The sequence below is a fragment of the Hyperolius riggenbachi genome, chromosome 8 (assembly GCF_040937935.1).
Source record: "Hyperolius riggenbachi isolate aHypRig1 chromosome 8, aHypRig1.pri, whole genome shotgun sequence".
NCBI lineage: Eukaryota > Metazoa > Chordata > Amphibia > Anura > Hyperoliidae > Hyperolius > Hyperolius riggenbachi.
This window is the reverse complement of record NC_090653.1, coordinates 101829734-101854703: the sequence shown is the minus strand read 5'-3', so window position 1 is coordinate 101854703 and position 24970 is coordinate 101829734. Positions and strand designations below refer to the sequence as shown.

General features: G+C 42.6%; 1 protein-coding gene across 1 annotated transcript in view; it reads left to right on the top strand.

Moving 5' to 3' along the window:
* HS6ST2 (heparan sulfate 6-O-sulfotransferase 2) overlaps nucleotides 1–24970 on the top strand; it is a 557112-nt gene that overhangs the window by 361224 nt on the left and 170918 nt on the right. The window lies entirely within an intron of this gene.

The following is a 24970-nucleotide window of genomic DNA, read 5'->3' as shown; positions in this document are numbered from 1 at the left end:
GGGGTTAGGGGTAGGTACAGGGAGGGGTACTTAGGCAACAACAGGGGGGGGTCTTAGGTTTAGGCACTAACAGGGGGGTCTTAGGTTTAGGCACCAACAGGGGGGTTTTAGGTTTAGGCATTAACAGGGGGGTCTTAGGTTTAGGCACCAACAGGGGGGTCCTAGGTTTAGGCACCAAGAGGGGGGTCTAGGGGTTAGGGGTAGGTACAGGGAGGGTTACTTAGGCACCAACAGGGGGGGTCTTAGGTTTAGGCACCAACAGGGGGGTCTTAGGTTTAGGCACCAACAGGGGGGTCTTAGGTTTAGGCACCAACAGGGGGGTCTTAGGTTTAGGCACCAACAGGGGGGTCTTAGGTTTAGGCACCAACAGGGGGGTCTTAGGTTTAGGCACCAACAGGGGAGTCTAGGGGTTAGGGATAGGTACAGGTAGGGTTCTGTGTAAGAGTAGGCTTAGGTATAGTTTTAGTAAAATTTTAGTAATAATTACTAATGTATTACAACATTTATTACGAACGTAGTTATATTTATATCATCTTTATAAACAATATTTTCAAATTTTATTATAACAACAAACCATAAATGACGGTTATTCACAATAATATACAATTATAACAATTAAACATATATTATTGGTTTTTTTATAAACGTAATTATAAGTTTAACTTTTGAAACAGGGAAGATTAACGTTTTCACAATTTCCGATTTCATAAACATTATTTAATGATTTATAATTTTGTTAAACATTATTTGTAAACGAAATATAGCACACTATATTTATAAACCCTATTAATGATTAATTATTATTTAGAGTTTACACCCCGCGCCCTTTTTGTCCAGGCGCCCTTTTTGTACGACGCGTGGGACGAAACTGGAGTACTCAGTGGATATGCAGGCGAACATGGCAAGAGTATGCAGACTCCATGCAGATGGTGACCTTTCCAGTAATTAAGCTTGATTCTGTAGTGCTACAAGGGAGTTATACTAAACATAAAGCCTAGCCCATATGGAAAGTAAACACAGCAGGCAGGACTGTTAGCGATACTAACAAAGTATAGGGTGACGGTAACAGGCAGTTCAGCAGCTCTTCCTCTGAGATGGGAGGTCAGTCATGCATGTGTGTAGAATGGCAAGGTAGAAGCTTCTCTTGGCAGCCAACAACTCTGTTCAGCAAAGAACAAAAATCAGCGCACTGTCCTGGCAGAGGCAGCGTCCCACAGCAGCAAAAGAGGCATATGGGAGAAATACTCATCTCTGCCATGTATGAAATGAAAATACTCAGAGAGTGATAGATATTATTTATTTTCCTACTTTTAAAGAAAAAAAAGTTTAAAGCACGAACACAACGCCCTTGTACCTATACTCATCTCCTTGCTTATAGTTTTTTTTGTTGTTGCTGCCTGTGACTGTAGTAGCCTAGCTGTTGTTTAGTAGTCATTTTTCACTACGATCAATTTCTAAAAGAATACAGTTCAGGTTTTCTGGATCGCACAGGCTCTCCACTGCTCTCCAACGTTTAGTACATTGGGATCTAAAGGCTCGTACACATATGCATCTCTTTTCCGGCCAACTATCATCCAAACTTGGCCTATTGTTTAGTTGGGCATGTGTACGCATGACAGTTGACTAGATGAGCAACTGATAACCGACAGTATGCCCGATCTAACCGGCAGATCAACTAACACAACAGTTGGCTGATGTCCTGCAGTTGGCCACGTTTGCACAAGTCGTTTGAACGACTTGTACTTGTTTTGTACGTGGCCTTATTGTGCAGACTATTGTTCACTTGCGAGTGCAGTATGCAAATCAGGTGTTCGTTCAGTTGATGTACGAAAAATACATGTCGTGCAATCACGTGGTCGGTCAAGTCATTGGGCTTGTTGTGTGGAAAAGTTGCACATGTATACGAGCCTTAAAGGATACCTGAGGTAACCTATGACATGATGAGATAGACATGGGTATGTACAGTGCCTAGCACACAAATAACTATGCTGTGTTTCTTTTTTTCTTTCTCTACCTGAAAGAGTTAAATATCAGGTATGTAAGTGACTGACTCAGTCCTGACTCAGACAGGAAGTGACAGTGTGATCCTCACTGATAAGCCATTCCAACTATAAAACACTTTCCTAGCAGAAAATGGCTTGTGAGAGCAGGAATGGGATAAAAAGGTTCAATAGTTCATAGATTTTAGCTGTGGCATACTTCAATGAATGTGTCATTGAGCAAAAACAATAAAACAGTTAAAACTTAATAAGTAGATTTAAACATAAAATAAAACTGTGGAATATCTTAAAAAGTAGTTTTTAGGAGAAGGAAGGAAGATGGATACATTCGTTTATTTCATTAGTTTATTTTCACCTTGTGTGTTCTTTAAAGAGACTCTGAAGCGAGAATAAATCTCGCTTCAGAGCTCAAAGTTAGCAGGTGCACGTGTGCCCCTGCTAAACCGCCACTATCGCGCCGCTAAACGGGGGTCCCTTCACCCCCAAATGCCCCCCCGCACGACTTGGTCGTACATTTGGTCGCTCCTGGAGGCAGGGCTAACTGCCGCAGCCCTGCCTCCAGTCGCGTCTATCAGCGGCACATCGCCGCCTCTTCCCCGCCCCTCTCAGTGAAGGAAGACTAAGAGGGGCGGGGGAGAGGCGGAGATACGCGCTGACATACGCGCGTGGGGCAGGGCTGCGGCGGTTAGCCCTGCCCCAACCAGGAAGAGCTCCCCCGCTTTACAGAGAGGATTTGTGGGATCAGGGACCCCCGTTAAGCCGCGGGATAGCGGCGGTTTAGCAGGGGCACACACGCCCCTGCTATTTATGAGGTCTGAAGCGAGATTTATTCTCGCTTCAGACTCTCTTTAATGTTAATGCTGTAAATGCAGCAATACAGGACAGTATGCCAGTAAAATTCTTTGTATTTTTTTCATAAAATCTGTTCCAGTTAGCAGATAAAACCAAAATCTGATTCAGAGTCGCTAAAAAGGAATAAGACATCCCAGCACCTAAGCTATTTACTATCGCGGGTTTTTATGTTGAAACACCCTGACTTTTATTTAATCAAACTGTTCTTGAAATATTACAGTGTTTTGTAGGTGACAGATCCTTTTGTTTTCAATACCTATACTTTTCTCCATGTCATAAAGAGATTCTATTAAAATATTGTTTATCCGCAGCAATGATAAGGGCTAACAAGAAAAGGTGGGTGATTACGTAAAGCAGCTGTAAGTTATCTCTCAAGGATCTTGTGAGACACGAGAGGCAAACAACTGCCTGCAAATCCTCTGTCTGCCATTTGTTTGTGCCTGAACTCCTGTACACTCTCTCAACCCATTAAAATAATAATTTCAAGCTTGAGCGGCTATGCTTGTGTGTTGCCGTTCTGCCCCTATGTCATGGGAATCCCAGACAATATGCTTGTTTGATGTCTGTCGAAAAGTGATTTGACATCCAGAAGAAGCTGTATCGCAAACATTCATTATCTTGTAATTTAAGCGCATGATGTATAATTAATTAACACAACCAAGACATTTGCAAAAATGGAACGGATCCTTCACTGCAGAGTAACACACCTGTAGGTGGACGGCAAAGAACTATGGGTATTGTTTGGGACAGGATATTTAAAGTGGATCTCTCGCATATAAAGTCTGCTTGTATAAACTGCCTTTCTAGCTCAACATACACCAACTTTGTTTTTTTTTTTAAACAAACAGTACATTACCAGTAATAAAAAAAAAGAACTTATCAGATGACTTTGCCAATCCAATGAATAAAGAACAGCATTGTGGGAGAGTGATGACATCCATGGAATGTAAACTAAGCAAGCAGGGGGCAGAAACATAGACACGCATGCTATGTTACCAAGAGGAAGATGCTAGAATAAACTCTGCAAAAATAAATATATGGCTGCTACTATTGTGATGGAGCCAGAAATATAAGTAGCCTGTTTTGATATTTGTAGTAGACACAATTGAGGTCTCTGTAGGTTTTATATACTAGTTGAGTTGCTCTAAGAAGTACCCATTTTAAATCCCCTCATGAACCTATCACAGCCCCCCTCCCCCAGCTTTTACAAACACACACACACACACACACACACACACACACACACACACACACACACACACACACACACACACACACACACACGCTTATAAAATTAACTTCACACTCAAAGTACCTCCATGCTTTACTACAAGGTTCTCAGCGTCAAGTGTACAACCTGAATCTTCCAACAGCACAGTTTTCTGCACAGACAAGTGTGCTCCAAGCCTTATGCCCAATTTACACTTAATCAGTTGCTAACTGAAAGGACAACTGGTTTTCAAAGTAATGCCCATGTTTTTCCTATGGCGCAGTTCATACTTAAAGAGAAACTCCGACCAAGAATTGAACTTTTTCCCATTCAGTAGCTGATACCTCCTTTTACAAGAGAAATCTATTCCTTTTCACAAACAGACCATTAGGGGGCTGTGTATGGCTGATATTGTGGTGAAACTCCTCCCACAAAGAGTAATTCTGAGTACGTACTCTTGGCAGTTTCCTGTCTGTGAACCTTGCTGCATTGTGGGAAATAGCTGTTTACAGCTGTTTCCAACTGCCAAAAAAGCATGCAGCAGCTGCATCACCTGCCCACAGTAAAAATGACACCATGTAATAAATGTCAGAATGTAAATCAGGGATTTAAAAGTTTTTACAATGGGCAAACACTGACTATCATTTATACATAATTATTGTAAAAATGAAGCACTTTTTTTTTTATTACATTATTTTCACTGGAGTTCCTCTTTAACGCATTTTAACTGAAATCTTTTCACAATGCACTGCTATGGAGAAGGAAAAAAAAATGCGTACCAACTGATTAAGTGTAACTGGACCTTAGGATTATTTGCTGAAAGGGTAAGGTTTGTGCTAGTGTTACTTTAGGGCAATAAAGATAGTCTAATTTTGTATAAGCATATTTAGCCCTTTGATCCCTATTAGGCTGCAGATTCACTGAAGAGTGCTTTTCAGATCGTTTTAATCTAAAAAAAGAAAAAAACCTCTGTTAACTTAAATTAAAATTGCAGCAAAAATCCGCGATCATGGTTTTTCTAAAACCACAACCACGATTTTACCGTGATTTTAATGCAAATCAAGGGAGGTAGTTGCACGTCTGCAAATATCCTGTTGAAGCCTGCTGGTATTGATCAGAGCAGCAACTGATTGGTTCATCTGCTTAACTTACTGGGTTAGTGGACATTTGCCTGTGTTAGATGTATTTGTTCATTTGTACTCATTCTTTCTGCTGAAGTATTCTGTTTCCATTGTTCTGCAGTGACCAATCAGGTTCTCCCTTTTGCAGTGTAAAAGAATAAAAAGAATATAATTGGTCACTGTGGAGCTGCGTAGACTTTCTGAGACAATTATGTCTTCTGACAATTTCATAAATGAGGCCAGCTATTTCACTTCTTACAGTAAATGAACAGGCACATAGCTTCTTTTTCAGAGCTGATCAGAGCTTGCTGTGATCTCGAGAGGCACAGCAAGATCAATATAATGCAAATTAATAGTGCAGAACATGGGAAGGATGTATAAAACAACTGCTAAAGAAAACCTCTTTCTTGCTGTCTGTAATAACTAGAATTAGAATTCTTATTTTTATGTGGTGACTCTATTTTACTTTTTTTTAAAGCAAAACGAAAAAATGAAATATGATTAAATCAAGTTAAGAAAACCAAGAACTCCTAAACGTTAATTGATTAGATATGTGATTCAATAAGCTTATCAAATCCAACAAAAATTGATATAGGGCTCTTTCCCACAAGAGGCTGGACTATGCGTTTATTGAGCAGTTCTGTTGGTCACCATATGCATTCCAGCTGCAAATTAATGTAGTCCAAATGCAACTTTTGCAGCCTACGCTTTTCAGTGCTTGACACGTGGTGCCGTCGCCCCACAGCAAAAAAACCAATGCCACGTCTGAATGCAGTCACGGACATGCTCATATTTGATTGAGTGCAGTGACCACGCCTCCACTGCCCGTGCTGAGGGCTAGCAATCGCATGCTTGCATGAGAGCAGCTGACAATCGGTGAGTTCCCCGCCTTCAACTTTTTCATACACAAAAAAATACTACAGCCTCACTTAGGGCTAGTCCCCACCAAAATGGCAATTGGGATCGCAAGTACTTAGCAATTTGCGATTGCAGTTTTGTAAAGCAATTTTCAGAGCGATTTTTGAATGAATGAATGAGCGGTTATGCACATTCATTCAAGTGGAACCACCAAAAAAAATGCTACATGCAGCGCATTTGTGATTCTAAAAAAAACAAACAAAAACAAATTCAATGCTACTGAAGGAACACCCTCATAGGGTCACATTAGCCAAGTGCATTTCAAAGCGCTCTTAGAAAAGCACTCAGAAGCGCTCTTAGTGTGCACAGCCCTACGTCAGTAAATATAAGTGAAAAGTAAATTGGAAAAGCCAATAAACTTTATCAGTGGAACGCTGGGCTTTGTGCTGCATTGATGGGTAGACAGCTAGAGGTGATGGAGGTACAATTGAGTTTGGATGGTGCAAAACTGTAAAATAATTGCTACACCTGATACATTTCTGATTACTTGCTGGACCGGTGCACGTTGGAGAGTGTATGGCTGCCTTTAAAGTGAACCCTTCAGACTAAAAATCTACTCAGCAGCACTGAAAAGGCTTGGTGTTTCTTTAACAGTTTAACAGCTTTGGAACTTTGTTTTTCTTTCCCCAAGCCTCATTTTTAGCTGCACAGAAGAAAACTGCCCGGGCATGTTTCCCCTGATGCTGTGCAAAGCATGATGGGATTTCTGATGTTGTTCTCCTTTTGCTGTTTTTTTTTTTATTTTGAATTTTAGATTTGACGCCTAGCGAACGCAGCTGAGAGGGGTGATCAGGACAGTTGGAACTGTGTCTCATGCTCCCTGTCACCTCCTTTCAACCAAAAAGATGGCTGCTTCCATGAAATCACAAACATTTGCCTCTTCTTTTAAAACAGGGTGGGTAAGAGATTATATTTTCTATCTATTTTAATTAATATAACTAATGTAACCTAATGACAGTATGTTTGTTTAGGCTAAAGTTCTTCTTTAAAGTGAGGACTAAAAGGAGCAGAGCAAACAAGCAGTATAGGTGCACCTGTTAGTTAAACATGAAGGACATACTAATCTAGAGCATTCACAAAAGGGTCTAAATAGGCTTAATAGTATCAAATATGCCACATACAAAATTAGTAGTGATGCACTGTATATGTCCTTGCCTTTAAAGTGACTCTATAGTGAGAAGGAAATAGTGGTTGCCAGGTCAGATGACGTGTAAGGCTGTTTTTATACTTACCTGGGGCTTCTTCCAGCCACATGAGGTGCGTGGGGTCCTTTGTAGAGATGGGCCGAACGGTTCGCCGGCGAACGGTTCCCGGCGAACTTCGGTGGTTCGCGTTCGCCTCCCGCAGGCGAACGTTTCCGGAAGTTCGGTTCGCCCCACAATGCACTATGAGGGTCAACTTTGACCCTCTACATCACAGTCAGCAGGCCCAGTGTAGCCAATTAGGCTACACTAGCCCCTGGAGCCCCACCCCCCTTATATAAGGCAGGCAGCGGCGGCCATTACGGCCACTCGTGTGCCTGCATTAGAGAGAGTAGGGCGAGCTGCTGTCTGTCTCTCATAGGGAAAGATTAGTTAGGCTTAGCTTTTCCTGGCTGCATACCTGTTCAGTGATCCTGCCACTGCATACCTGTTCTGTGAACCCACCCACCACTGCATACCTGTTCAGTGATCCTGCCACTGCATTCCTGTTCTGTGAACCCACCCACCACTGCATACCTGTTCAGTGATCCTGCCACTGCATACCTGTTCTGTGAACCCACCACTGCATACCTGTTCAGTGATCCTGACACTGCATACCTGTTCTGTGAACCCACCACTGCATACCTGTTCTGTGAACCCACCCACCACTGCATACCTGTTCAGTGATCCTGCCACTGCATACCTGTTCTGTGAACCCACCCACCACTGCATACCTGTTCAGTGATCCTGCCACTGCATACCTGTTCTGTGAACCCACCCACCACTGCATACCTGTTCAGTGATCCTGCCACTGCATACCTGTTCTGTGATCCCACCACTGCATACCTGTTCTGTGAACCCACCACTGCATACCTGTTCTGTTCAGTGGACCCGCCACTGTATACCTGTTTAGTGAACCCGCCACTGCATACCTGTTCTGTTCAGTGAACAGTTTGGTGTGTCAGTGTGAAGCAGTACCTTAATTACACTACCTGATTGATGTATACACATGCAAGATGTTTGAAAGCACTTTAGGCCTGTCATTTAGCATTCAATGTGATTTCTGCCCTTAAAACGCTGCTTTGCGTCAAATCCAGATTTTTCCCCGGGACTTTTGGCATGTATCCCACTCCGCCATGCCCCCCTCCAGGTGTTAGACCCCTTGAAACATCTTTTCCATCACTTTTGTGGCCAGCATAATTATTTTTTTTTTTAAAGTTCGCATCCCCATTGAAGTCTATTGCGGTTCGCGAACTTTAACGCGAACCGAACCTTCCGCGGAAGTTCGCGAACCCGGTTCGCGAACCTAAAATCGGAGGTTCGGCCCAACTCTAGTCCTTTGCTGTCCTCTCCGACTGCCCCATTCACTTGTAAATACCCCTGATATTCTGGCCAGCCATGGCCAGTTGTGCGCTACTGCGCATGTGTGGCCCCGCCGTGCACCCGCCTGTGCAGTACTACTGCGCATGCACAGAATGCTTCCAGCAGCAGAAGCGTGATGGGGGGGGGTGCACGCGTGGCCGAGTGAACAGGGCAGCCTTAGAGGACGGCGAGGGACCCCAGGCACCTCATGGGGCTGGAGGAAACCCCAGGTAAGTATAAATACATCTCAGGTTCCCTTTAAGGCTCCCATTCCATGTTGCCAACTATAACTGAATATAACCTTTAATTATAGCTTTTGTGTTCCTGATTACATGATGAATCAAATTGCAAGCTGTTATGGATCCTATGGACCTTTCATTTATCATTCTGCTAAAGGAAATCTCAAAGAAAAAGATATATTCTAGTTTTGGGTAACTTGCCAAGGGTACAATGTCACCATTTGGGAGAACTTCCCTCAATTTCAATCCTCAACAGTTCAGTAACAAAGATAGATTTAACAATACATAAAATAAGTTTTTCTAGAGAAGGGAAGAGCTAGAATCTGTCAAATGTTTATTGCTGTTTATCTCCTGCCCCTGGTGTCCACGGGGTTCATATTAAGGGCTGGGACCCTCTAGCATTTTTAGGTCGCAGTCTATCATTGGCAAAAAATGCTTTGCCAATGAAAGTCAATGGAGGGGGAACTCATTAGAGCAATTATAGCTTATCGCAATCACAGGTTATACAGCATTTTGGGAGCAATTGCACTCCAGTGTAAGGTATTTATTTTAGTGCTAATCACTAGCACTAAAATAAACACTTCAATAATAAATGGAAATCGCTCTTAAAATTACTTAAAAAAACACCAGAAAAAAATGCTGCAATTTCAATAGCGATTTGAGATTCCAAGTTATTTTCTGGCCTAAATTGAATAGCTGGGAATGTTTGATCTCTTGACCATCATGAATTTATGATCTCTTGACCATTATGATGGCCGTCTTGGTCATCACTTGAGCATTCCCATGCCAGCAGTTAACACTTCCCTTGTTACCCCCTTACAGGAGGTAAATCCTTTCTACCCCATCCCAAACTAAAATATTTTATTTCCTGAAAAAAACATTTTTTATTTGAACTCTAACCAGTAACACCTTTCACTACAGTATATCTATGCCTCATCTTAACCTCAGGGGCGTAGAAATAAGTACCGCTGCCACGATCCTCCACCACATGAAACTTCTGCGTCCGTTCTTATAACCCGATGGTACACTGATCGGTGAAGGGGAACAGGTGTTTCCAAAGCTGATCAAAATGCTAGTAATAAGTGATCACCGGCATCAGTGAGATGCCACTGGTCATTAACAAACTGAAAGTTCAAACACAATACTTATTTTGTACTGTTCACAGTACACTTACACAAATTAAATTAAATAAATATAAATAAATCCACCATTCATTAACCCCTTACCTCCCCCACTCTCCCATAGTAACCAAAATAAAACGCTTGTAAAAAAAAAATTACATCATTACCCAAGGTACTCAACTAGTTTAATATGTATGTCATGACGATATATTACTGTTATTTTTGCAAATAAGGGTTGGGTAATTAGTGATATATTGTTGTCATACATTGTACTAAGGACATATTTTACATGATGACATGACCGGTCCGGGACACATGGGCAAATAAAATGTGTGGGTTTTATTCACAGTAGCACATTTTATTTGTAACTATAATGGTCAAAATCTGAGAAATGATTTTTTTTCCCATTTTTTTCTTATTATTCCCAATAAAATGTATATAGAAAAAAAATAATTCTTAGCATAATGTACCATCCAAAGAAAGCCTAATTGGTGTTGAAAAAATGAGCTATAGATCATTTTGTTGTGATAAGTAGTCATAAAATTATTGGCAAATAAAAGGAAGGCGTGCTCAAAGGTGAAAATTGCTCTGGTCCATATGGGGATGAGGTCAACTTGTTTTATTTGAACTTCAACTGAAAAATGGGAGGCATACAGTGCTTATTGTCCTAAAAATTATAAGCATGCCCACCCGATCTGTATTTTTTTTTAAACCTGTAGGTTGTAATTAACCATTGGAAACTGACTGCTACAGGAGGAATACTGTCTTTTTTCCTTACCTCTTCATACATGGGGGCCCCTTAGCTGCACAGGAGGAATAATGATAGTCGGAGTGGATGGCGCTCATAGACTCATTCATTATTTTCAGAAGGTTGTCTGTTTTTCACCACTTTATCCATACAGTACAATCTCTGGATCTCTCCTCTCATTGTAAATAGTTTCATTTTAGAGAACACATTTTATCTACATTATTAAGTGAACAAATGGATTAAGAAGCACCCTGTCTATGGACTTCAAACAGTCATTAGGAACCTATTTTTTACTCGCCAGTGAAAAATTGCATCGATCGGACGCCAGGCTGATTTGCTCCCTGGAGACATTAGGTTTCTAAGTTTGTTTAATGTTGTTGAACATTCAATAAATCAGGTTTTACGGGGGCACCAGGAAAAAAATATGCCTAGGCAGTAAAGAGCAGCATAAAAACTTCATTTTTACACATTTATAATACTGGCTGAATAGTGCAGCATTGCTGCAGAATTAAAATGATTAATAGGAATAAATTTAAGGTGTGAGCTCATTCCTTGTGATAGACACCAGCCTAAAAACGAATGTTAACAGCAACAGCATCCGTTTTAATACCTCGCTCCATGAGTAATTGTTGGCAATTATAATGTCTCGCTACCGACAACAATATATAAACTATCTTGCGCTCCCTGTAACTTGATAGAGCATTTGAATAATACCATTCTTCAGGGCTACTTTTGAACATAAGATATGTGGATTACAGGTCTGTCTGTCTTGTATAAATTATGTTATACTTTATACATCTGTGTCACAAGATTTGATGGCAAGCTACTGAACATTACATAATAATATATTTAATGAGCTGTGCCATAGCATTGTTTGAATCATGCCCCCTCAACATACTACACTGATGAGCAATGGTGCACGGTGGCTGCCATTTTGAATGTCATGGGGACAGACACGTGTACCCAGAAGGGGAATGTTGCTTTTAATCCAGTGCTGGTCGTAATGGAAAAATCTACGCTTACGGATCATTACGCGTAATTTTACGCTATTACGCATTACGCAATTACGGTTACGGCGTAGGAAATTATCTACGGTACATCACTGTAATTACGCGTAAACTTACACAGTTACGCGTAAGGATACTGTAATGTAGGCGCTTACACTACGATGTTACACGTAGTGCTGTAACACCCATTAATGCGTATTTTTTTACGCATACGGACGATATATACGCAATAGCCGTCAATGTGACAGTTATTGCGTACATATCATTCGTATGCGTCAAAACGTACGCTTATACTGAAGGGCGGGAGAAGATACTATTGGTTGCTTAGGATGTTGACTGATTGGCTACTCTTAGAAAAGGGGAGTTTTTACGTTAGTAATTACGCGTAAAATTACGCGTAAGTGTTCGTAAAATTACGCATACCTAGCAATTACGGTAGACAGTGTAATTACGATACCACTCTACTGCTTACGCGTAAATAATTACGCGTAAGACCGTAATTTACGCGTAGCGCTTACGCGTAAATTTACATTGAATTACGATGCGTAATTACGCTCATGCGTAATTTCGGCCCAGCACTGTTTTAATCTAGGATATTTGATCAGATCACTAAAATACTTACAACATTTTATTATGGAGAACATCTGATCTCTTCAGTAGCTTCTGTGGAATGCACTCCCTCCAAACAACACCACTAAACCATCACTAATAGCACCTGTATATACTTCCAGCCAAGCAGAGGGGATCATAATGGACAGACACAGCTTTACTGTTTAGTATCTATCTCTGCTCTTGACTGCTATACATTTTGTGGAACTCAAATCTGATTTTTGTGTAGGAGCGCAGGATGAGTTCATTAGAATGGGAAGTAGAGCTCATAGTGAAGTGTATAGGTTGTACAGTATTGCAGTTGTATGAATATGGCAGGTTTACTTTACAGGCAGCCCTAAGGAAAAGTAATCTACCTGGGTGCGTAGGAAGTTGTTAATGAGCAGGTGTCCTGTCCTCTACCCCCCTTGCATCCATCCAAAATGTGAATGGTGATTTTAGCAGTATCAGTATGTGACACTGATGTGTTGCTGAAATCAGCACAGAAATGCGCAAGTGTGCTCAGGAGCTAAAATTACCAGTTCATTTTGTCTTATCAGCTAATGCAAAATTATACTTGCACGAAGCTTGCATTACATAAATGTGTATGAAAGTAACTAGTCAACATGAGAGATAATGCATTTATAAGCATACAATAAGTGATTGTGGTTTTCTGCAATATAGGATACATTTCTTGCAGTGTTCTGCAGTAACACCATAGTCACACATACTATTATTATTATTATTTATATAGCGCCAACATCTTCCATAGTGCTTTACAAAACAAACAGTGGAAGGCATAGATAAGATAAGAAATTCAAAACTCTGTACAATCACGATATCCAGCAATACAAATACATACATAGTTGATGAGTGGTTTGAGACATCACCAAACTAGTACATGTACATATGATAAATTACAGCAGAATAAGAAACAATAGGAGGAGGTCCCTGCCCTTGTGAGCTTACAATCTAGAGGGCAGTGGGGTGGAGACACTAGGGAATGAGACATACTATTCATCGTTAGTGACTGAAGGCTGAGGATCTTGAATTAGGTTACGGTTTACTGTTTTGTTTTCTATTTATTTATTTTTTTCACACCATAACCAGCCAGAGGATTTTATTATTATTTATTATTATTTAGTATTTATATAGAGCCGACATCTTCCGCAGTGCTGCTGTACAGAGTATATTCTCTTGTCACTTAACTGTCCCTCTGAGGGGCTCACAATCTAATGCCTACCATAGTCCTATGTCTATGTATGTATTGTGTAGGGTATGTATCATAGTCTGGGGCCAATTTAGGGGGAAGCCAATTAACTTATCTGTATGTTTTTGGGATGTTGGAGGAAACCAGAGTACCCGAAGGAAACCCACACAGAGACGGGGAGAACATACAAACTCCTTGCAGATGTTGACCTGGCTGGGATTTGAACTGGGGACTCAACGCTGCAAGGCAAGCGCGCTAACCACTACGCCACTATTAAAACAGGAGATGCACTAGCTGGAAGAAACATGTCGTTCTTATTAAAAAAAATACTTTTGACCTATAGGCCAGCAATATTGTACACAGGAAGGATGAATTTATTTGTTGAACCATCAGCTAGCTGCATGGAGTTTGTATGTTCTCTGTATGTTTGCATGGGGTTCATCCAGGGCTGTAGAGTCAAGAAGTCGGAGCCATTTTTGGTTACCGGGAGTCGGAGTCGTGGTTTCATAAACTTCGGAGTCAAGTGATTTTTGTACCGACTCCAAAGCCCTGGTAACATTCTGGTACCCAGGTTTTCTCCCACACCCTAAAACTGGCCACTAACGGTCCAATTTCTAGTGAAAAATCGTTCGAGCGATCAGAAATTCTAATCGGACGAAAAATCGTTCACTACACCATCAACTAACCAATCATTGCTTCCTATCTATCACGACCACCAAGAAAATCCAAATTTTCGTTCGGCGAAAATTCATTCGGGCGACATTTTTTTCACTCCTTCATAATCTATTGTGTCCACCAATGGAGATTATTTACAACCAATCCGATCAGAATTTCTGATCGCTCGAACGATTTTTCGCTAGAAATCGGACTGTTAGTGGCCAGCTTAAGGCCCGGGACACAGTAGAACATTTTCAGCAGCGATTTATGCTTTATAGGGATTCCAAAAGCATGTTGCTGAGAGTGAATGGCCATAATCCCACAGGAGCACTTGCGATTTGCCGAAATGGCAATTGCCCTGCAAGCAGCATTTTCAGAAAGTTTTCGTAAGGAAAAGGAGGAAACACAGGGCCGGATTTAGGCCAAGGCCACCTAGGCCATGGCCTAGGGCACCACAGGAGTAAGGGCACCAAAGTAGCAGGATAAACTGGTGCAGCATTTGCAAGTTTGCAAATGCTGCAGTGCAGGGAGATCAGGCCGTGGTACTCTGCTGCCAGCCGCCTGTGCAGTGGCTGCCCTGCTCTCTCTACACGTTGGCATTGTGGGCGGCAGCTATGGACTTGGGCACTATTGCAGAGTTAAAAGCAGAGGATGTGGAATAGCAGCCACCAGTCGTTCACATCTCTGCTCGTCTCTTCCCCTATGACTCACTGGTAACATGCTGGCAAGTCACAAGGGAGAGATGCTGGTTAGAGGGACAGATGTACAGCAGCGGCTGGTGGAGACGGAAGGAAAAAGGAAGCTTCTGCAATGGAGATGAGCGGAGAAGTGACACTGATGGCTACTGTGGTGTGTGGAGGGCTGGAGGCGAGCTGGCTACCTGTACTGAAAGGTAGGAGTGGGAAAGGGAGTGATTAAGGGAGTTAAGTAGCTACTTATACTTGAGGAGGAGGGGTCATTAGGCTACCTATACTAGAGGGAAAGGGGGAGGGGTCATCTCACTACCTATACTGAAGGGGGGCAGCTGGTAACAGTGGCCTTGGGCGGTAAAGAATACAAATCCGGCCCTGAGGACACAAAATTGCTTTCCCTGAAATCACTCCACTTTTAAGTGCCAACATCACTTTCAAAAACACTATCATTTTTAGGTCCCAGGCCTAAAGCATTCCAATAAGTAAATGAATTCCCTCCAAAAGTGGCCTGAGGCCACAAGGACATGAGACTGACTATGGCAGAGACAGATCCTGAGCTCCTCTGAGGGTCTGTTGGTCACAGGACTATGGACTCTATAAAGCACTACAGAAGATGACAGGGCAAAATAGTAGTAATAGTGGTTTTATGACATATTTTTATTATATAGGTTCCCCATTCGCAGAGCACCCAAAAGCCCTCTTCTTGGGGAGGGAAAAGTGCCAATTATAGCATGACTAGGGTTAAGGGCACTCCAAAGTACATGCAGAAAGAAAGTTCATGTATGCTCAAACTCCCTCAAATCATACCAGTCTGTGCAGAATCTGGTGAGCCAGGCCAATCCACATACAAAAGCACTCCAAAGTACATGTAGTTAAAGACCCACAATAAAAATGGAAATAATCTGGTTTACCTCTAATAAGAAGGGGCTAGGCCGATATATATATATAAAAGTAACTCTTAATGCAAACCGGACACTGACTATTTTAACCCCAGCCATAGTTGGCCCAGACCCCTATAATTTGGGTGGTTGTTTTGGTGCCAGTAGTTCTTTGAGCTTCTACACTGCTTTTGCTTTGCCGTGCTTTTTCAAGAACCTGAGTGAGGACACGCCTTCCTCACCAGCTTTTATACTGTGGTTGCTGGTCTTGCAACCCGCCTTTGTGGGTACCTAACCATATTGGTGTCTTTTTGTCTGGTTCTTTGACATACTACACCGTTAGGGGCTCCTGGTGTCCGTTTCTCCCCTTTTGTTTCCTTTGGAAAGGTCTTTGGATCCCTTTGGTACCCACACCCCTTTGACCTATAATAGCATCTTCCCCGTGTCCTTGTAACAGTTTTTTCTGAAACCAGAGGAGGTATATACTGTATGTGACCTCAAAGAACAGCTAGTGTATATTTGTAGAAGAGGAAGGTAGAAGTAGATGGGTAGAGGGGTTGTAGTAATCATGTAAAAAGACCAGCAGACCTCAGAGTGACCATACTGGTCATAGGGCTGTTTGTTAGATCAGTAGATGCCTTGTATTTCTTCCCAGCGTAATTATTCCTATTTATATTACTCATCCAGCTGGAAGATAAATGTATAAAAAGGATCTGCCTTCAGTGTGAACGGAAATATTTGTTTTGTCCGTATAGAACGCTGTGCGAATGTGCAGAACCATTTGGTAGTGAAATGAGCATTTTTTACTTTATCTGGAATGCGTTTCTCTTCCCATTATTTAGCTTGGGCGCTGCAGAGCGGCTTGGGAAAGTGATCCATACAGGGATGAGTCAGGACTCACCTGCACGAAGACACATATCTGCTGTCTCAGCTGTGTTGGCGCAGCCAAGCATGCAGGGAAGCAGCAGGATTATAAATCTTTCTCTGATAACCATCACTGGAAGCTTTAAATAAATGATTCTTACAGAACAGCCCGTGTTAGCATTCTAATGTAATGCAATCCTCCACTATGAGCTGAGTTAAAGAACATCATTATCAGGGCTAAGGGAGAATACCGAGACTTGCGAAATACCTTGAACGGGGCTATTCTTATTAAAAATACAATGTACTACTATTTAAAGTGTACCTGTAGGGAAAAAAGTGCCCTAAATAGATACTTATCTCAGTAGAGGGAAACCTCTGGATATTCCAGAGGCTTCCCCCATCCCTGTCCATCTTGCCGTTCCAGCAATTGGAACTTATAAGGTTTGGACTGTAGCACTGCTGCCTGAATACAAGCGCAGGCACTAGATGGCTCACACCTGCATAGTAGCATGGGGCGATACAATCTCTGCGCTTTTCACCATGCAGGAGCGGCTCCATGCTATTGTGCAGCCGCGGAGCCATTAGTGCTCCTGTGCAGTGCTGTCCAGCTCGTTCATGGACAGGAGTGCTGTCGCAAACTGGTTCCAGGAAGTGACGGTTGTCTGGAGGGGGACGTAGGAAGGAAGCCTTATTTTCACTACAGGAACTGACTTGAAAATAATGACAAAGAATGAAAAAAATGCTTATTTTTTTAAACAAATATTAATTAATGAATGTTTTCAGCAAGTGTTTGCCCATTGTTCTTCTCCCTGATTTACGCTCTCTTTTATTCCTGTCAAGTAACTCTACGGACAATTCATTTACTGAGAGTTCTGAAGCCAGTGCAAAATATACCTGGTCTCCCAGAAAGCTCGTGGGGGGGTAGTTCTACATAGCCAAGGCCAAACATCTATATATAAACAACTGGGCTGGTTTAAGAGGCATGGGTGACATGCAAGCCACTTGCCGTACCCGCCCCCAACTGCTTTCTGAGGCACCTGTGAAATATGTGGATAAATGGCTTCGTTGTAATACTCACCTGTCCCAGTGGCTGCTCCATCCATGCTCACTCTTCATCCCAGCTTACTGCCTCTTCTCCATGCGGCCCAAGTTATGCGTAAAAAAAAACTGGCCGTGTCATGCCCGCAAGCAGTTGGGATAAAGACAGAGCACAAACAGAGCAGCTGCCAGTACAGGTGAGTATTACAATGCAGCTAATCACACATTGTACAGGAAACCCGGGGACTCAGGAGCAGTGTGGGGGAGTAAATACAGAAGATCCGCCAACAGCATCACTACAGAGTACTTATAGCTGGAAGATTGGAGGTATCTCCCCCCCCCGCCCCACGGGCAGGAAGCAGTGGAGGTGGGTCAGTATCCTCCTCCCCTTTGCAGCATACAGCTCTGCAGCAGTCCACCAGGCAGGGGCATAACCAGAAATCACTGGGCACCCCTGTGAAACCTTTTTCTCTCCGTGCCCAGATTCCTCAAGCATCACTACAGTACACAGTACTTGGGGAGGGGTAGAGCAAAGCTGTACACAACGGAGCAGTGCTTTTCAGCGCTGCTAGATTTGGGCGCAGCCGGCGCCTCCATAGACTTCAATAGGAATCATTCCTATTGAAGCGCTCAGTGAGTAACGTCGGCTCCGTCAGAAGACAGAGCCGAAGTTGCTTAAAAACATAATAATTCGGCCTCCAGCAATCGCTGAAAGCCGAATTATTTCATTCCCCTACTATCCATGTCGGCCTGGAGGGGGAATAGTAATTTAATCGGCCCGGACTTGTGCAGAAGCAGGATCAGCTATATACCGCTGTATCCTGCGCCCAAGTCTACCGGCGCCGATTTCAAATGTACGCGTACACAAGACCCTGACAAACACTGAACTGAGGGATTGTCTACAAATCTTTGTCTGTAAAATTTTGTATGATTCCTCATCTGTGGCTGAGTAGATGCAGTCATTAGAACAATAGTGCAGAGAACATATTTTTTTCCTCTCTGTGCCCTTAATTGTCAGTCTCTCAGGACAGGGAAAAAGAAACTCCATCCCCCACTGCAGCTTCTGGGCCCCCCTGCGGCTGCATCCCTTGCAGGGTCTGTTGTTACACCCCTGCCACCAGACAAAAGGAGAACCATGGAAACCCTGATGCCATCCATTGAATCCCTGCCTCCCTTCCCTGCTGTTGCCTGCTGAGCTGCAGCTTCACCTTCACTACCACCATCTACACCACACAGTGATTCCTACACACACCGCAGTACCTGGCGCCAGACAAATTGAATTTTTAAAGAGGCAGTAGGAGACACTAGTGGCCCCTACTGACTCTGGGGCCTGGAGGCAATTTCCCCCCTTGCCTTAATTGTAGCACTGGCTCTGCTGATGCTAACACCTGGGAAATAACTGTAAAATTGGTTTTCCTGATTAACTTACTGCATTCTACTATATGTCACTATAGTGTGTATTTAATCTCCTATCTACCCTGATTATATTATCTGGGGAAGGGATAGAGTTGGGGAGTGGGGACAAGTAAAAAAGCTTGGAAACTGTCCTGGCACATTAATAAGCCTATTTGTGTTAGAATTGGACTATGTAGAAAGAAAGTCAACATGTTGAGTATAACAGCTAGCCTTTCCAAAGCATTAACTACACAGGAGGCCTTCATAAGCCCGTCACAGTTTCCCATGTAACGCTATAGATTGAAATGTAATTAGGTGCAAGATTCAATTAGGTGCCCCTTGGAGTGACCCGGTGTACACCCCGGCTTCCGAGAGGGAGCAAGCAATTTTCGCTTTGCATGCTGTTTAATAACCCAGTTGCTATTGATTTGCTGAAAGCGAAGTCTTTATGAGTTAGTCAGCATTCTAGAGAAAAAAAACACTGAACATATTAACAAATTAAGTTTCAAGGCTGGTCAGGAGTTCATGGCTTAATTACTTATAAATAATCAGATTTTGATTGGATTTTTATGGATTAATGACCGTAGTTATGGAAATATGATCGGTTGTTGCTCATAGATAGTAGACTCGCTAATTTAATTGCTAACATAAAGGAAGTGCTGTAAAACTGTTGAAGATGAAGTTGGATAAAAGCACAGTAATATGGTGGATTTATTGTTACTATTTTTTTTGTTACGGTTTCTTTTTTTATTGTTTTAAGAAGGCATTTAGCATTGATTTTTAATAGAGGTATTTTTGGTCTCTTTTAGCCTTTTATACTTTTTAAAACTTTCCTAATGGTTGTGGGCCACCATGAGCTATCTGTGTACTCCTTAGTTCAAGCCCTATCCCTTAAACCCATATATATTACAACCATATTATTAACCTCTTAGGCAGTATGGACGAGCTCAGCTCGTCCATGACCGCTGGAGGGCGCCGCTCAGGCCCTGCTGGGCCGATTTTCACAATTTTTTTTTTAAAACACGCAGCAAGCACTTTTCTTGCTGCGTGTTGGTCCCGCTCGCCGCCGATGCGCCTCTACCCGCAGCGTAACCGCCGCCCCCCCCCCCCCCCCGCCGAGACCCCTGCGCAGCCTGGCCAATCAGTGCCAGGCAGCGCTGAGGGGTGGATCGGAACGCCGTCTGACGTCACGACGTCATCGCGATCGTCGTCATGGCAATGGGGGAAGCCCTTAAGGAAACCCCGTTCAGAACGGGATTTCCTTACGTGGGTACGCGCCGGCGATCGAAGGTACGCGCCGGACGCAGCAGGGAGGGGGGCATCATGTAGCTAAAGAATTTTTTTTTTTTTTAAACTGCTGCGCCGCCACCCTGGCGCAGGTAATAGAACTCCAGGGTGGTTAATCCAAGCCATGCCCTGATGAGCACCAGAAAGTCCTAAACAGACTGCTTGTTGGATTGGTGGGGCTCTGTAAAATATATGCGTAAGCCATTTGCTCACTATACACCAGTGGTTCTGGTCTAAAGAGATTATTTGCATATTTGGGAGTGTTGCATCATGGGAAACCACAGTTGCTCACTTAAATCTGAATTCTCACAAATACCCTCTGTTTTAAGAAGGCGGCAAAATGTAATAATTGTTTTTGTTTGTGTTGTGCTTGTAGAACTAACATATACAGTGGGTTGCAAAAGTATTCGGCCCCCTTGAAGTTTTCCACATTTTGTCACATTACTGCCACAAACATGCATCAATTTTATTGGAATTACATGTGAAAGACCAATACAAAGTGGTGTACAGGTGAGAAGTGGATCGAAAATCATACATGATTCCAAACATTTTTTACAAATAAATAACTGAAAAGTGGGGTGTGCGTAATTATTCGGCCCCCTGAGTCAATACTTTGTAGAACCACCTTTTGCTGCAATTACAGCTGCCAGTCTTTTAGGGTATGTCTCTACCAGCTTTGCACATCTAGAGACTGAAATCCTTGCCCATTCTTCTTTGCAAAACAGCTCCAGCTCAGTCAGATTAGATGGAAAGCGTTTGTGAACAGCATTTTTCAGATCCTGCCACAAATTCTCGATTGGATTTAGATCTGGACTTTGACTGGGCCATTCTAACACATGTATATGTTTTGTTTTAAACCATTCCATTGTTGCCCTGGCTTTATGTTTAGGGTCATTGTCCTGTTGGAAGGTGAACCTCCGCCCCAGTCTCAAGTCTTTTGCAGTCTCCGAGAGCTTTTCTTCCAAGTTTGCCCTGTATTTGGCTCCATCCATCTTCCCATCAACTCTGACCAGCTTCCCTGTCCCTGCTGAAGAGATGCACCCCCCGAGCATGATGCTGCCACCACCATATTTGACAGTGGGGATGGTGTGTTCAGAGTGATGTGCAGTGTTAGTTTTCCACCACACATAGCGTTTTGCATTTTGGCCAAAAAGTTCCATTTTGGTCTCATCTGACCAAAACACCTTCTTCCAAATGGTTGCTGTATCCCCCACATGGATTGTGGCAAACTGAAAACGGGACTTCTTGTGCTTTCTGTTAACAATGCCTTTCTTCTTGTCACTCTTCCATAAAGGCCAACTTTGTACAGTGCATGACTAATAGTTGTCCTATGGACAGACTCTCCCACCTGAGCTGTAGATCTCTGCAGCTCGTCCAGAGTCACCATGGGCCTCTTGACTGCATTTCTGATCAGCGCTCTCCTTGTTCGGCCTGTGAGTTTAGGTGGATGGCCTTGTCTTGGTAGGTTTACAGTTGTGCCATACTCCTTCCATTACAGAATGATCGCTTGAACAGTGCTCCGTGGGATGTTCAAGGCTTTGGAAATCTTTTTGTAGCCTAAGCCTGCTTTAAATTTCTCAATAACTTGATCCCTGACCTGTCTTGTGTGTTCTTTGGACTTCACGGTGTTGTTGCTCCCAATATTCTCTTAGACAACCTCTGAGGCCCTCACAGAGCAGCTGTATTTGTACTGACATTAGATTACACACAGGTGCACTCTATTTAGTCATTAGCACTCATCAGGCAATGTCTATAGGCAACTGACTGCACTCAGATCAAAAGGGGCCAAATAATTATGCACACACCACTTTGCAGTTATTTATTTGTAAAAAATGTTTGGAATCATGTATGATTTTCGTTCCACTTCTCATGTGTACACCACTTTGTGTTGGTCTTTCATGTGGAATTCCAATAAAATTGATTCATATTTGTGGCAGTAATATGACAAAATGTGGAAAACTTCAAGGGGGCCGAATACTTTTGCAACCCACTGTATATAACTCAAGAACTCTGTTGCAAACTGCAATTCATTGTTCCTTTATTTTTCCCCAAATGTTATTCCTTACATATCGGGTTCACAAGCTAAATGGTTTTCGGCCCAAGGCAGCCAGTTGGTGCCACCTCTGCCAGCAATCTAGCATGTGCGTCGGTAAATAATCTGCCCGGCGGATCATTTCAGCTGAGGGCATTATTCTCCTACTCGCCCCACCCGATCCATTGTGAGTTGCAATGTCAACCCTCCTAGCCTCTCCATAGCAACAGAACTTGGCCCTTAGCTGTTGCACAAGGGATCAAGTCCCGATCCCTGCAGGTGACAGTACTCCCACTTAGTGTGGTTTTCCTTCTTAAAAGGTATTAGCGATAATTCAGATGTAACTGTGGCTACCCACAATGCACCACTGCTGAATATGCACATTATCTCTTTAATTGTTTTGATCCCCTATACTTTCCCAGTGGTTTTGGGTCACCCCGAGTTGCTTGGGTATTCTATAGTACTCATACTGCCAGTGTGAATGAAGGTCAACTAGCAAGGTCACTGTACAGTGGTAAAACAATGTCGTTTAGTATGTAGGGCATCAGGGTGGAAGAATATTTGGTATGATTATTCCTCTATCCAGTCCTTCCTGTTTTGTGGTCCAGTTGAAGCTGACCTCAAGCAGGACTGGAAAGGGAACTCCTGATATGAATGGGGTTGGATTGCTCTGTGGATGTTAGTCCAATACCTATGCTTAGTAAAGTTACCGTTTTTGGCATTGATAGATAGAACAACTGTCAGACATAAAGGTGTTAAAGACAGGAGTAGCTTTTTAACTATTTGAAAGACTGCACTGCAGTAGAAGTTAAAACTCTTGAAACAATGTTCCTGGTAAAATTTCAGCATTTAGCAGGAAAGTGACAGACACCCACTCACCGGTATTTTTAGTTTTAATTATTTTCCACTAGCGTTGATATGAGTTCTTGATTAAGTAAGTCTTTTACAGTATAATTGCGTCCTGGGAAAAAAGCAGGTTTGTGTTGCTGCACTTTAGAAAAGCTTTTGTTGAAGGATCTCACCTATACCATGATTGAAAAGACACCCAGGGAAAAATACAGGAAATGGTAAATGGTAGAGTATACCTATCCTAATTGGAATTCAAGCCTCATAGCTTGTATGTAACATATTTAAGATAGCTTTCTTCCATTGTAATGTCTCCACTAGAATCTCAATTGTAGGCCAATGAGATGAAAATAATTCTGAGTTGATTTACATTTTATGCTAATTTTATGGAAATTGAAACTGGACAAATTATGCAGCAGCATTTGCTTGGTGGTCCACCCTCAAGCTGCCTAACATTTAGAATAAAAATGAGCATTAACTTGGAATTATTTCTGTCTCATTAACTTTTTCCGTTTACATACCTTATATACTCTCGTATAAGACTAATTTTCAACACAAAAAATATACTGAAAAGTTACCCCCTTGACTTATATGCGAGTCAGTGGAGCAGAAGGGATGGTGCAATAGGTTTTGTTACTGGCAGAGGAGTGCAAGGATTATGCACTAGTGATCCTGCTCTTGTCAGCTGGCTCCCTGCTGTGTCTGTGCCCTACATACCCTGCAACATAGTATGCAGAGTGCACTGCTCAAGACTACATGTGTCCTCTGGCTTGTGCAGCGGAGCAAGCCAGAAACGTGTCAGCGGCGCAATGATTGAAAACTCTTCCTGTGTGGCAATCTCTGTATCTCATATCTATGAAGCCATCTAGTGGAGCCTTCAGATACCCCTGTATCATCCGCGGGGCACATGTGGCTATAAGGAGGGGGGCTGACGTGTATGGGGGAACATCTGGCTACTGGGGGGGGGGCTATACTGGGGAAGGGGCTTATACGCGAGTCAGTCATTTTTTTCCTGGTTTATGTGGGAAAATTGGATTATACTGGGGTTGGCTTATGTGCGAGTATATACGGTAAACACATTTCAAGGTTCATGCATATGACCATGCATCTCCACAAACCCCGTCACTCAGGATTCTATCTGGCGCAGATATTTTAAATCATTGCTGCTAATCAGGAGCCTACTGGCGTCACAATTTACCTTGTTAGCCGCATATCGCATTATAAAAGCCATAATTTGCGGCAAAGAAGGTACATTTCAGGACTTAATAACGGCCACCACCGCGTGCCCAAATTTCCTTACTTTGCCGCTAATTGTGGCTTTTATAATCTACATCTATGTCGGTGCTGTTTTTTTCTTAAAGGGCTCTTGCACCCTTTTTTTCCTGCTTCACATTCCAATGGTTATAACCAGCAAAATAAGAATATCGGTCAGCATAGACCTTGTGATGGCTGGCAACTTTCTGAAACAGAAAAGAATACGTGGAATTTGATTGGCTGATATAAGCAGCACGAACAAGTCTTCCTCTTCAGTAGCTTTCCTGTCATCCTACCCAGTTTTATGTACTGTAGGTATATGCAAAAGCAAATTAGAGTTGTTTTCTCATCTGCCTGGAAATCATTTGGGGGGTTTAGCAGCTGCACTGATTAATTATGCCACTTATTAATTGGATTTTTATCACGTAGAAGCATGAGAACATTGTTACTCTATTTAGGGAAAAAAAACA